Here is a 15,500-nt window from a genome sequence, read left to right as displayed (position 1 = left end):
CTCACATCCCCTCACAATCCAGGGAGGCTTTGAGTCATAAATAGTGAGATGAGCTTGGCTTCCAGAATTGCCACTCTACCCACAGCAACACAGATATATGATTCTGTGATCCAGGCACTGGGGGTCTGTTCAGGGGCATCAGCAGGTCACAGGTGCTATTTCGAAGCTCAATTCTTTGCAACTGGGTTTTCTCTAGGATTAGTGAAACAGAACCGGGCTGGCAGGCAGTATTTGTGTGCTAGGATATGGGAGTGCAACATCCAAAACACAAATAACACCAAAAACACTAAAACAAAATAAATGACTTGGTGCTCTTTAAATCCAGTTGGGTAAAATTAAATTAAACCATATTTGATTGATTTTCTGTGCCTTTTATTATATAATAAGCAAATAGTTAGCATACAAATCCAGTAGCCATTTGGATAATACCCTGGGTGGTAAAGTGCACCTAATTCAAAATGTTTTAAAGATTATTTAAGTATTTCAATCTTCACCGAAATATAACATTTTCCAGTGAAATGTGCTAAAAGCTCATATCCTACAGCAAAATACAACAACTGCTGAAACTATTAGTCGATCAATCAGTCAATCATCAAAAAATGAATTGGAAATTCTGATCATTCATATGATTTATGTTAACTATCAAGTGGAAATGGCAAACTACACTAAATATGAAAATCTGCTGCTTTTGTATGTCACTGTAAGTTGGATATCTTTGGGTTTTAGAGAGTTAGGAGGACATGAAGATGTCATCTTGGAAAATGCAAAAATAATGAATAGATCATGAAAATAATCACCAAAATAAGACAATAAACCTGAAAAGCAGGTGATTTATAAAGGATTGTTTAGTGTCAAGACAAGAATGCCTGGAATTAGACCAACAAATGTATGCAATCACACCAACAAGGTGCATTGTTTGAATACAGATATATTTGAAAACATACTCAAGTGTAATGGTAGCATAGGGAATAAAATAATTAGTCGCTTTCAAATGCTCTGAAACACAGCAAATCCAAACAAAAATTATTAAAATTATTTTAGTTTCCCTGATAGAATTGGAGGCTACATAGAGATTGGAAAGAGAAAGATCTGAAAGAGAGATCTGACCGAAAATCAGCTTTACCATGCATTAACAGGCAGCATAAATGACTTTAAAGATATCTACTACAGTGATTTAGCATTTACAAATGTTCCGATCTCAATGCAGAAAGAGGAGGTTTAAAGGGCCATAAAAGTTCAGCCTAAGTAAAGACATTTGTAACTTTTGATGACAGTGAGGTTTTCATCTTTGAATTGACGGAAGATGGCTGAGACATATTGCTTTGTTATTGAAATGGATAATATGATGAGAGTGGAGGTGGAGGATTCAGTCTCTCCATAAGCTGATGTTCCTAAAGGCATCTTTAAAGAAGCTGTCTAAACTGTCTTCTGCAGCTGAGCCACAGAGAGACTTTGTTGTCTTACATTTGACAGTACATGCTATGTTTGTTGCTTTACCAATTACACACAAATTGTGGAACTTAGACTATTTTAATGTTAAATACCGAGAACATGACAGTGAAATATTGCCAAAGAAAATACTCTGACTTTCTGCGTTAAAAGGAAACAAAAAAAATACCTGGATTTTTGTACTTAACGTTATATTGCTAAAACTACACACACTGTTGCAATGCAACATAATTAAGTGTAATCTCATTTTAAATAAAGGCAATGAAGATATGGATGCACATGCACACATGTACAGAGATAGGCACTGGCTTGGCAGGGTGGTGAATTGGATTTATAAACCTGCACACATGGGTTAGTGCCTCACACGCACTTACTCACACCATGCAACTTTTTTGGCTGGGTGTCCGACTCAGTATACATTCATCACATTTAAAGGGATACTACAGTGAAGTAGCATCACACTTCTATGACAAGAGACATCGCAAGAGATAGATAAAAAAAAGTCAAAATTGAAGCAACAGAGGCCAGAAGATATACTGACTTTTAGTCCATAGTATGATCTAGACAGATCTACCTATTTCCTACATTCCCCATTTTGCAACCAATAGCATCATTTTGTTAATCCCTCTGCCGGTTTAATGTCCATATCTTTCAAGCTTTATGCCCCCAGTTTTTAACGCAGGCTTTATGTTATACTGTTGCAAATTTCAGGCCATCATCGCAACATCATCAGGGTTATTTAAAGCTCCCTTTAGAGCTACAGAATACATCATACAGTTGTTTTCACAGGTTGCATAATGGTCTCAATGACAAGTAAACAAATCCTTATAAAAACCTGTGGAGTTCCCTTTTAAGTGACATACGTTAAACTTCAAATGTAGTATTTTTGTTGTTTAACATGTATTGTTTGTCCTGAAGGCCCAATATATCATGGAAAACCCCATTTATCTGGCAAACTATTAAAGATTTTCTCTACACCGCATGATGTAGTGCACCACTACTGGCCTGATACACACCAACATCTGAAGCAATATTCTACTTTGATGTAGCATATAGACATGTTTTGTAAGTTTTGAGCAGTAGTCCAGCCTATCTAAAAAATAGAAAAATACTTTCCTTTGAATTTTGTGAGTGCTTTATGAGATTTGAAGAGTGCCCAAGTCCAGTTATCTGCTCCACCAATGTGGTATTCTGGTGAAATAAAAAGGACATCTTAATGGAGACACAAGAGCTTGAGATATTCTGCTGCTGATGGAACAGACAGACACACACATTCCTTAAATCCATTATGGCTTTAGACTTCAAAGATGATTTTGTTTTTTTCAGCATTCCCTGAAAAGGGAGAGGGTTGCTCTGTGTTTGCTGAGCAAATGTAATACCTTGTGTAATGTATACTGCTCTCCTCACTGCTCAATATTCTTTCTCCATTTAGCCCTGCCTGGAATACCTATCTTTCTCCTTTTGCTTGTGATAATGTTTGAGACCAACTGCCATGGGCCTTACATCTCTTTCTCTTTTGTTTTTCAGGTGGGATTTTCGAACAAACAGATGGACCTGTTTCACTTGTTAGCGCAGAGGAGCTTGCCTTTAAATTTGCTGTCAATAACATTAACAGAAACAGGACTTTGTTGCCAAACACAACATTAACATATGACATACAGAGGATTAATATCTACGACAGTTTTGAGGCATCAAGAAAAGGTGAGTGACTTGTTCTGTGTTTAGAGAAGGATTGTGATTACAGTGAAGACAAGAATCTGGTCAGTCAACAAACAGCATCTATTAGTTTGACAATAATAATGTTACCGTGGGTATTTGGGAATCCCTACTAAATGGACTGTGACTAAAGAGGCTACACAGTTTCTATTCTTAAGATTTCTTTTCTTGCTCTTCTCTAGCTTGTGACCAGCTGTCTTTAGGTGTGGTTGCAATATTTGGGCCCTCGCATAGTTCATCGTCAAATGCTGTGCAGTCCATCTGCAATGCACTGGAAGTGCCACACATCCAGGTTCGGTGGAAACATCACCCCATGGACAACAGGGACAGCTTTTATGCCAATCTATACCCTGATTATTCTTCACTAAGCTACGCTATCCTGGACCTGGTGCAGTTTCTCAAATGGAAAACAGCCACTGTCGTTTATGATGACAGCACAGGTGAACAGAATTTTATACTACTATATAATGTTATTATATTCTCACAAACGCAGTGCACATGCCAAGTACATTGTTCCCCTAAAAGCAATTAATATATATAATAACTATCTTCCTCATTGTGACTGCATTATCTGTGTGATTCTGTTGGACTTCATCTGGGTTGTTTCTTTTCTTAAGGTCTTATAAGACTACAGGAGCTTATAATGGCCCCGTCTCGGTACAACATCAGGCTAAAGATCCGGCAACTTCCTCTTGACACGCAGGACACGAGACCCCTTCTCAAAGAAATGAAGAGAAGCCGGGAGTTCCGCATCATATTTGACTGCAGTCACCAAATGGCTGCACAGATTCTCAAACAGGTTCGTGAGAGTTCTTCAGAGTGTGGCATAGACTCTCCTAATGTCAGATGTTAGCATGGCCGGACAAATGTAAGCATGTGGCCATCTTCCACACAGCTGTCACTGGCAACAGCGCTGGGCGATATCGCCAAAAATGTTATCACGATAAAAACATTTAATTCATTTTGATATCGATAATTATCATGATAAATGTCAAATCATTATTTCTTTTAAGTTTAAAGGCTGATTTTTGCTTCTAGGTGAAAAGTTGAAGGAATCAGATGGTTAATTGTGTGGTTAAACTTGTCTTTATGGTCAAGACGTGACAACACTTGTTGCCAAACAGAGGATCACTTCTCAAATCTCAGGTGGAACATTCAAAATGATTCTGATAAACTTTATTTTAACAAATATGATTAGTAAATCTTTTTCAGTTCCATTTCCTCAACCAAAATAAATATTTAAGTAGAAAAATTAAGTGCAACTCTGTTAGTGATTCAAATGAATTAAATCAAACATTTGTTGACTATATATTGATAATTTGTTATCTTGTTATTAAAGAAAATTATATTGCGATAATTATCATTATTGTTTTATTGCCCAGCCTTAACTGGCAAAAGCTGATTCTTCTATGGGATTTCCATTTGTGCCACCTGTCCACTCAAAACACCTTAAGACAGTGAGACAACTAGTGTCCAACAGTAGATATGAAAATTTAAATTGACCAATAGATATTTGTGAACTTGTGGAGAACTTCTTCTCCACTTTACTTCTTCTTATGATCTCAAGCAAAGAAACGTGCCATAGTTGGATGTCGAGCTGTGATTCACAGTTTTTCATTTTTGCACCTGTTGCGACTAGCTTTGTATTGTAGACTGTGATTCTGTTGTATCTGGGGTCTGTCTGTTAAGTACTTGCTCAAAAGATTTAGAACATTTTTCAAAGATGAAATGTTGGCTAGTTTGACATTAAGATACATCTCACAAACAGTACGGTCCAAAATGTCTCATTAGCAAAACTGTACATGCATGTGTTTTATAATATATAAGTGAATGTCAGTCAACAAAGAACAGTATGATGCACAGAGTAGAGATTGTGTAGGTGGTCTAATGCTCTGTACATGTCAAGAACAGGCTGGTGGATCCCCCCCCTCCATTCAGCTTGCTGTCAGCTTCTGTTAACGTGTTTACCAAATGCATCATCTCCTCCTAAGTCATTTAAATAACTCAGACCTCCCAAGTTATCTAGTCATCTAAAGTGACATATATCCGCTCGTGGCCAGTCTGAAATTCTCGCACCAAGGAATCACTGTTCTCTTTAGAGAATACATGAAAGAAGATTTTGAGGCAAAAATGCATCAGACCCATAAGTTCCCTTAACATGACCAAACACCACAGCTTTTGAAGTAAGGGAAAGCAGGAGATTGGCTATGAGTGATGCCAAGAATACCACACCCACTGTATGTGGTTACAAAATTACCAACAATCGTGCACCAGCATCGTGCTAGTTTGACTGCCTTTTGTGCATCATTGATTAGTTACAATAGAGCCCAAATGTACATCTATGAAAGCTGATGTTGCTCAGTACTGTATAATAAGCTTTTTATTGATTATTGGTTATTTTTTGGGACACACATTGTGCTTTGCTGTCTTCCAGAAAAGCTTTGTGCTGAGTTAATTTGTAAAAATGTCTATCAGTGTCATTCAATATACTGCAACTAAGTTATATTTTCATTACTGGTAAATCTGATAATTATTGTCTCAATAAATCCATTAATAGTTTGTTCTTTAAAATGTCCGAAAATAGTGAAAAACGCCCATCGCAAGTTCCAAATGTCACAGTTGACATATTCAAATTGCTTGTCTTCTAAAACCTCAAAATATTTAGTTTACATGACATAAAACACAGCAAATATTGATATTTGAGAGGCTGGAAACAGAACTATAGGTGTTTTTGCTTAAATAATAAAATATAATATAGATAAAAAATAAAATGGTTGTGTGCAGCACACAAAGTATGATCTTTCAATAAAATTATGTGTGATTTTAATCTAAATTGACTAATGTCTTACTAAAGGCAAAACTGTAATGAATGTCAGCTATGTTTTGATTTGCAGGCAGCAGTGACAAAATGTCCTATTCAAGACATTAAGTAGAAATCAGAAGCAGGGAATTGCGGGTGCATGTGTATAAAGAGTATCTGAGGTGGCTATTTTCAACGGGGTTTAAATATTATGTCTGAAGTACTGCATTATGCCCTTGGAATGTTTAATTTATCATGCCATGATTGTCAACAATACATTCACCTGCATTTAACATGCCTCTGTCAGGTTATATTCCCTCACAGACTGGACAGGAGAAAATGGGAAGCATGTCCCTGGTGTCTTTTAAAATAACTCTGTGCTTTCTGTTGTCCTTTTTATTTTTTATTTTGTGCTGTGATTGTGCTACTGGATTGATGGGGACAGGGGGCACGTGGAGGTGTACTAAAATAAGAGGTTGATGAGGAATAAAATGCAGAAAAGATTATGTTGTCATATCATACTGACAATTCATCCTGCAGCAGTGGAAACATTACTTTAATTAATGACAACTCATGCTCACAATACAAAACATGACAAAAACTTTCAATGTCATGTATTTGGCTTATTGTCTGTAAATGGAGAAGTGAATTTGCCTCCACATAAGCACAGCATCTTATTTACATAACCTTGGCTTTTTTTCACAACAGATGGTACAATTAAATGGGAAGCACAGTCGCCATGGGAATATGGTGCCTTTCATTGTAGATTGAGTGAAACAAGGGGTGGTGATGGAGTGTTCGGATATGAGGCAAAGATTACCGAGCTCTTTTGATTGAAGGCTCTTTTCCCAGCGATACGATACCAGAAAACTTGCCCACAAAATGAACAATGTGTTAGTCAATATGCTCATGAAAACCTGGCTATTTTTTCCCTTTATTGATTAAAGTATTTTTGTGCATCTCTTTACCATTAGTTGTTCTGACTGTGCTGTTGATTCTACAATGCTCTGACATGACTAAGTGACCAATTTCTCTATGCTGTCTCTATTCATCCACACCTTGCTTTCCCATCCTCCGTCTCGGTATCCTTCCAGGCCCAGACCATGGGGATGATGACTGAGTATTACCACTATATCTTCACCACTCTGGTAATGTACCACGCTTGTTAATGCAAATAGAGTCTCGTTTGTTCTCATCTCCCCACTGCTTGAGCTTTTGATGAATAGTGGCTAATTGCCAATGGGGCTTGGATCCAGTCCATAATATCAATTTTGTTTGACAAGCTGGAGGCATAATGGAGTCTTCAGTGTGCCGTAGTAAACACTCTACTTTATAGTAAAGTCAACACAAGTCTTTGAGTTGGCAGCTTAAAAAACAACAGCTTGAGATTCAAAACTGAATGACTTGCCTTTTTAAAAATGAAATGTGACTTTGAGTTTGAAAATGACTAAAATGTTTTTTGAGCTCTTCCATTATATATAATTCAATTTAATGCCATACATTTTTAAAATGAAAATTATCAAAATGTAAAAAAACTCCACCAGCAAACTAAATTAAAACACATTCATTGCACCGAATATAACTCCTAAATTCATTTACAAGGCTTTTAATAAAAAGACTAGATCAACAGATAAATCTAAGTTATTGATTTCCGACTCTACTAAAGGTTTGATTACGTCAATAAAAACATGAGTGATATAGGTGTGTATTTTCAATAATGATTTCAATAATGAAGTGTAAAAACAAACAAAAAAAAGACTAATCATCTCTGAAGTCAATATCATGTGACTATGTATATAATGTATGCCTGTAATTTATGTGGTTGTAGATCATTATTGGGACCATTTTCACCATTTCAAGTGCTTGATATTCAATATTGTTCTCTAGTCAGCAAATCCAATGAAAAGCAATGAATTGATCCCAGTAACAAGTATTTTCTGTGTAGCCAATAGCCTTCCATTGTCCAAAAACAAGTGAAAACTATTCACTGGGTGACATGTCCTTTCATTACGATGAACACAGGCGCTGTATTATTTATCTTGAGTTGATTGCAGATACACTGTCCTGATGCTGTACTCGCCCGTGCACCAAATCAGCAGCTGAAAATAGTCCCCAACAAATCCTGTTTAACATTATGAGCTACAGTGCCCAGCTTTTTTAAGGAAATGACTTGCATTTTTTGGAGGCTGCAGTTTGTGGTCCTGTTGCACTGTATTGTGTTATACTGACAGGTCTTTCTATTATGTTGTCCAACCAATTTATGTCAATGAGAGCAGGCTAAATAACAGAAACACCTCTCCGTATAATGCAATGCAATTCAACAGCACCACAATCTGGAAGCATTAGAGTCTAACATGTTGTTGGTTTAGCTCTTTTCATGAATTTGTTGATCATAACAAAAAATCTTTTAAAATTAAAATGACTTAGGATTTTGTCCAGTATTACATAGGTTTAATGTAACCGGGGTGTGCTACTGTTTCATTCTCATCTTGAGCATTTTAAGTTCCCACTCTGATGAAATGATCCTGTCTGACTAATAGAAGCAGACACAGCAGGGAGCCGTTGCTGCTCTTCACTGAGACGCTGGCTACAACACATTGAATGGGAATGAATACCAGCATGATCTGGGCTTTTCCTTTCACTCTCTGTTATTGTCTCTGTTTTTGCCTCTCTCTCTCGAGCACACACACACTCCCCGTCTCCGCGGCCTCGGCCAGTCTGTTGTGATAATATATGACACAGAGGTCCAGGCATGATGTGTGTCATCTTTCACACTCGACAGCGTGGCAATGACATTGTTCTGCCAGGCGTCATGTTTGTGTAGCATGTCTATTGGTTTAATAACGAAATCAAAACTCTTTTTTTTCTCCAGTCTCCTTTTCATTGCCAGTGTACTAGTGTGTTTACGTTTAGCAGATGGAAAAAATATTCACTAGGAAATTAATTTAAATACTTTATTTGACTTGATTTTCTGCAACAACAATATTTTTCACATGACGGCTAGCTATCTTTATAGAATCAGAGTGTGGTATCTATCCAAAGCTGCAATGTGCTGTCATATTGATAGACACACCATTAAGAAGATTATACCTAGCGGCTTGATTTGATCAGTAATGATGAATACTTGCATGGTATACATAGCAATACAATTTCCTCTCGATGGAATCCACGATATCTGTGTTTTATCTTCTGAGGTGAGGGAAATGCCGACTTATTAGAGCGTGAAACGGCAACAGCAGAGTGGTATGGAGTAATAACTTCCTTGTCCTTTGAAATGAGTCTGTCATAGCTCCCGCCTTGCCATAGCTATCTCTAAGAACCTAAAGCTGAGAACTTTATTATGTTTGCCACGTCCACAACACTTGTGTATGCACTCAGACACATGCAGCGTGTTCTCCGGGTAACGATTTGAGTGCTGTTGTAGGATTATGTTGATTTTGTGTTACAAAATCAAGGCAGCACTGCAAAAAGTGAACTTATGATTGGAACAAGTTGCCGACATCCCAAAATGTCCCCAATAGAAATGAGAATGTCACAAAAGATGAATTATATTTTTACAAACAATTCTGTCCCAGTTAGTTTGTACTTAGCTTCAAAGCTAATAAACTTGTAACCTGATCTACTTTTCTCTGCAATTTTGAATGTCATATAGAACAACAGTGATTTACTTTGATCTCTGTTCATAAAAGAGAGTACTGTACTGCATTCTAGTGAGAGAGAAAAAAAAGAGGAGAAATATTTCCGTGACTGGCAGGGACTGTTCTTCAGTAAGTGTCTTACACGCTTCGTTCATCCAGTACTAACCCCACAGGGTGCTAATGAAATATCTATGTTCATCCAAATGTCTTTTCCAAGCCCGCTGGCCAATTCCGACACGACATGCGTCAACATGTGACTTCACACTTCAGCTACAATGGATGCCCCAGAAATTACAGCGGCTCAAATTGAATTGCTTTTTGCTTAGAAGTTGCCAAGGGAATGCAAGTGTTGAATTATTAATATGAACCAACAGAATTGGTGTTTGTTTTTTTCTTGTTCTTTAATTTTTCTGAGCCACAAACAATAATTACAATGCTCTCAAATAAAAAGCATGCACCCATAAAGATTATTTCACATGAGCATGATTAAGAAAGGCAAAATATATCACTAGCTTGTAGTTTGTGCAGTATAATCAATCATTAAATAGGTGCAAAAGCAATTTGTCAATTCTAAAAGGATTTTCAGCAGAAATGTGACTCTACCACCACAGACTTTTTAGATTTCATTTACTACACAGACACTGAATCACATTATGCTAAAATCTCCTGATTTGACATTGAAAATGTTTGTATTTCACCATCCTTTCACTCTATTTCATCTTAATATAGTATCTCCTTAATCAGCTGGTGCACCATTCTCTTTTCATGTGAGGAGAAAGCATCCTGGGTAAATACTTAAAACAAAGATGTCCAATGCGGCAGACTAAATGAGAATCCATCCTTCATTACCGTTGTCTCTCAAAAGGACCTGATGGCATTGACCTGGAGCCCTATCGCTTCTGTGGTGTCAACATGACTGGCTTCCGCATCCTCAACGTAGATAATCCCCTGGTTGCATCCATTGTGGAGAAATGGTCAATGGAAAGGCAGATACCACCTAAACCTGATTCAGGCCTGCTGGAGGGCATCATGACGGTATGTTTTATTACTTCTGTGTTGTTCCATTTAAATGGTTTTAACCCAAACAGTAACCCATAACAAACTCTTTTACCTCAGCAATTATCACTATATACAGTAACCACTTTAATAGGTACAGGTGACTCTTTCAGGCTGTGGCTCATGTATGAATACAACAGAAATACTGTATGAAGTATGTCAACAGATTTGAGTGTTCTGCTACAGCTCGACTAAATGTTGAATGGGAAAGATGCATATTTTAAGTCGTTTTAAAAGTGGTATGATCATGGGTGCCATACTGAGTAGTTCCAGCTACTTCTAAAAAACTTTTGTCCTGTGATTGTGTTCATCTTAGTTTCTCCTATTTACTCATGGTTCTTGTGGGCAAAAATGTCCCTTTGATTAGAGAGGTCAGAAGACCAAATCAGACAAAAATGAGTCAATTAGTTACACATAGGTATGGAAAGCATGCAAATAAAACCCATTTAGATATAGTAGGCTTCTCAGAAAGAACAACCTGGCTAGTATTGAAAGCATATAGATTTCAGTACCATTAACCAAGCAAAAAGCAGAAAGATTCCTGGTTTTGTTCTGGCATGTTGATAGCAAGAATAATATAAATCCACAAGGTTTGTGTCTTAAACAGTACAGATGGAGGTAATAAAAAGGCTTGAGAGAAAATTCATTAGGGCATTTCACACCAATTAACCTATGAACGTGCCAGTCTCCCTAAACATTGTTTCTGACCAGGTGCATCCCTTTACAGCCATTCTTTTTCAAATGGATAGTTTCTAATGGATAATGCACCACTGACTCACTATGTTTCTAGGAAAATGATAGGGACTTTGGCTGACTCCAATGACCCAATGCATAAAATAGAGCAAAATTCCGGTCCTTGTTGAATCTACACCTTCAGGCTGTTCAGGCTGTTCTGCAGGATAATTCAGAAAGTTACAGATTTTGAAAGTATAGTAATGTTGTCAGTAAATAGTATAAATGCTGATTATAGTTCAGGTGTTAATGCCTGTGCCAAAAATGGGACCCATTTGTGACATACTGCCAGAAATGAATAGCTAATTGTTGACTAATGTATTGACATTATTTACCTAGCAAATTAAAGGGAGCTCATTTACTTGAATCTTTTCCTTTGGTCATATGTTTACTAATGTGCAAATCCCAATAATAGAATAGAATAGAATATACTTTATTGTCCCCTAGGGGAAATTTGTCATGGACTCAAGAGTGCATAATGCATAGTAGTACCTGCCCTTACAGACAATAAATACATGTAAAATACAAATAATAGCTGAAGACGTACACGTAGGCTACATACACACTCATGACACATCCAATAAAAGATTAAAACAAAAAATAAAATAAAATAAAATACAAAAACAACAAGCCAAACACTAAGTTATTACACACTTCCCAGGCCTCAGCGTACAGATCTAATTAAAATTTTGATTTAAAATTTTGATGGAGGTGGGTTCGAAAGAGTATTTAAAATGGTTCAATTTGGTTTTTGGGATTCTGTAAATTCTGCTACAGGCAAGAGCTCGTATTCTGTTTGAAGGATTTGGGACGGATCCAACAGAACTCTCCGCGCCTGCCTGAGTACAGACTGCTCATAGATGGACTGAAGGGAGAGCTTTCCAGTCCTCCCCATCACCTTCATAGCAGTCTGTACGAAGGATAGTAATGTGGAATAATCATTGTTTTGATTTTATAAATTGAATATTAAATCAATCTAATGTGAACAAATAATGTAGCAAATGTGCTTTAATATTTTGTTTCATTATTAGTTTTCATTATTTTACAATAAACTTTTAATGGGCTGTTATCTAAATACAAAAGTATAGGTTGACCACAAGGTTCAAACACAGAGGATTGTAACCTACACTGTCTACAGTATACAGCAACTAAATCCAGATTACTGATGTCTATAGCTGCTGAAGGTATATGTCAGCAAAGGTTATATCATACATCATTTAAAATCCTCAATTATGTATGTGATTTTATCTAAAATGGGAGCTCATAGTAAGGTTACATAGTATATAATTGATTAGAAGTACCTCAAAGGTTAAAAATGTGAGGAAATCACATTAAATACTAAAGTTATGAGTGTCAAAGGGATAATATGAGAAGAAAAGCCTTTTTCAGAATTCCTTTAGATCATTCCATATCAGTTTTGAGATTAGATAAGTGGTGACTAAACTATTTATGTCTTTGCACAGGCATCAGCTGAAATAATGTTCACCCTTATTCCAGACAGATGCAGCTCTGACCTATGATGCAGTCCACATTGTGTCCGTCTCATACCAGCACGCTCCACAGATGACGGTAAACTCGCTGCAGTGCCACCGCCACAAACCGTGGAGATTTGGAGGACGCTTCATGAGTTTCATCAAAGAGGTGACGGGACACCTTTTGCATGTTGCTATTTGATTTAAGTGTTATTGATATAAGAGCATACTGATTGAGCAGCGAACATGACAATGGGAGTGGAGTGAAGACCGTGTAGTCATTTAGGAGATATTTACCCAGCAAATCAATCATATCCACATACAAAGCAAACCAAGTCATGATAGACACATCAAAGCAGTGTTGTTGTCAGCTTTATAAATTCCCAGTATTCATAACCTATTTTCCAGAAAGCACGTACTGTAACCTTTTGAAAGCACAACTAGTGTAATCGGCTCTTGTTTAATCTAACATGAGAGTCTGACAGTGGCTCAGTATACACAAACAAGCCTGTGGAAAATGGCAGCTTAAGGGTGTGCAGAGATGCTACAATTTATTCAAACAACAAAAGCATCTGTATTTATATTTGTCCTGGGTGTAGTTTAAAAATGTGAAATATTCCATTTGTTTTTTCCTCTTATGATAACCCCAATTATTGCAAAAATGAAAGCATTAACCTCCTGGATCCACTGTATTTAACACAGGCTTTGCCCTCTAACTAGGATCCATCATCTTGGTAACTGCCCAGTATATTTGCATATACCCACAGAGCAATCAGAATGATGGCTATGGGGCGCTATTCATATAAAGGGCAGAGCTAAACCTCTTTCCTCATCCACTTTTCATTAGCAAAATGGATGACAACTTCTGTTCAGTGCCCATGTCGTCCACAGATTTTCACTTTCACAGGCTAGGTCTCCATTGCTTTACGCTCCTCAGTGCTAAGCGTCCTGACAGCATTTGAAAATAGTTTCAAGCATAACTTCTGACAGGTGTGGTCCTACTTTGCAGTGATCATCTCCCTTGAGCTTTACTGTTGGGTGAGGGATAGTGTGACTGTAGATCTCCCGTGCCCTATTCATCCACCCACAGCATGAAAGCACCCTTCTCCAATCAAAATTTTAAAGGCACTACAATGCAGAGGCCCCAAGTCCAAAGTCAGATTAGCCTGCCACTGTGGCTGCGGCTGACCACCTTCAAATGTCAAAAAACATAATCCCTTTGTGATATTGTGCCATTGCCTGGCCTGCACTTTGCAGTGGGTAAGGAGTCTCTCTTAAACTCTGCTGGTTTCTCTCCTCCTTCTGCTTAGGAGCATGGTTGACAATCAGTGTGCATTCAGGACTTTCTTGAGGGTTCTGCATCGTAGTAAAAGAAACCTGCCAGGATTAAAGACTGGTGCTAGTGTTTACAGTGCAGCGCACTAAAACCAGTGAGGTGCTGGCAAGTTTGCCCACTACTATCTACAGTTTATTTAGTTGTGTGTCTTGTGTCTTCTAACCTACTGACGTAGTCTCACTAAGCCACTCCAGTGAGACAAGCTGAGTTGTGTCCATCCAGTAAAGGGGTACAGTTACCAAGCCATGAAGGCTACATCCAACTAAGCAAGATTCCGGTGGAGGCGATGTTTTTTTCCCTAGGATGGCCCTACTCTGCCTCTTATTGGCTTACTCTGATATTCTTACAATAACCAATTTCACTCCTCTTGCCTAAACTTAACCAACCCAACCAACGAAGGCAACAAGTATTAGCCAATCTGAGGCAGAGTAGGGCCGGTTATGTCTTCACTAACTTTGGAAAAAGCTGTAGCTAAAAAACCTCGCCTACGACCTTCTAAAGTTTGAGAGTATGTGGTGCTCTGTAAGCTCTGCAAATTGGAAACGGCTTATCACAGCAGTGCAACTGCTATCCACGAAAACTTGAAGCAAAATGATCCCGGAGTACTTTGTCAAGACGGCAGCACCGCGGATCCTGTTTAGTTTTTGTCCCCACACAGCATGATATTAGGATTACCAACACTTCACATCTTCATCTCCCCGATGTTAAAAATAATTTCTGCACAGCTGCCGTTATGGTAACATATTGTTACACCATGCATCATCTAGTATTCGGCCATTTTATAATTTTAAAATATGCTATATTATCATTATTCTAATTTGCTTTATGTGTCTTTTTCAGGATGAGGATTGGATAAAATATTTAATATTGATTTTATCAATATCGATTTTATTAATCGAGTAGGCTAATAAGAAAATCAACTTACCATAGTCATTAGATTAACTGACTAATCGAACAAATAATCATTAGATTAGGTGCAGCCCCAATAATGTGTAACCATCCATTTGTAATGATGTATCATCAATGAAAATGTTATTACTGCATCTATTGTGAGCTACATTGGAGGCAAAAGGTTTCACCTTGGCTGAGAGAAAATGCAGTTTGTCTCCTTCCACTCATGATGTGACTGTTTTGAACCATTCCTACATTATCAAGAATGTACTGTGTAAAGTGTGCTCTGAAATCTGATGTTGGCACACTATTCATGAATACTACTGTTTGTGTCCGAGTTGTAGAACAATTTCTGCCAAATGTGCAAACACTATATCACAAAGGCCTGTACCATTACAACATGCAACAAA

The 15,500-nt window shown here is 37.5% G+C and overlaps 1 pseudogene; it reads left to right on the top strand.

Annotated features, from left to right (window-relative positions):
- Positions 1–2,976: 2,976 nt before the first annotated feature.
- On the top strand, positions 2,977–13,032 carry LOC119884545 (annotated as a pseudogene).
- The last annotated feature ends 2,468 nt before the right edge of the window (positions 13,033–15,500 follow it).

This window comes from Micropterus salmoides, unplaced genomic scaffold, assembly GCF_014851395.1.
Source record: "Micropterus salmoides isolate LMB-PRFRI ecotype aquatic unplaced genomic scaffold, ASM1485139v1 Ms_hic_scaffold_352, whole genome shotgun sequence".
Classification (NCBI taxonomy): Eukaryota; Metazoa; Chordata; class Actinopteri; order Centrarchiformes; family Centrarchidae; genus Micropterus; species Micropterus salmoides.
The sequence above is the reverse complement of the archived record's forward strand: the minus strand, read 5'-3'. Positions and strand labels throughout refer to the sequence as shown.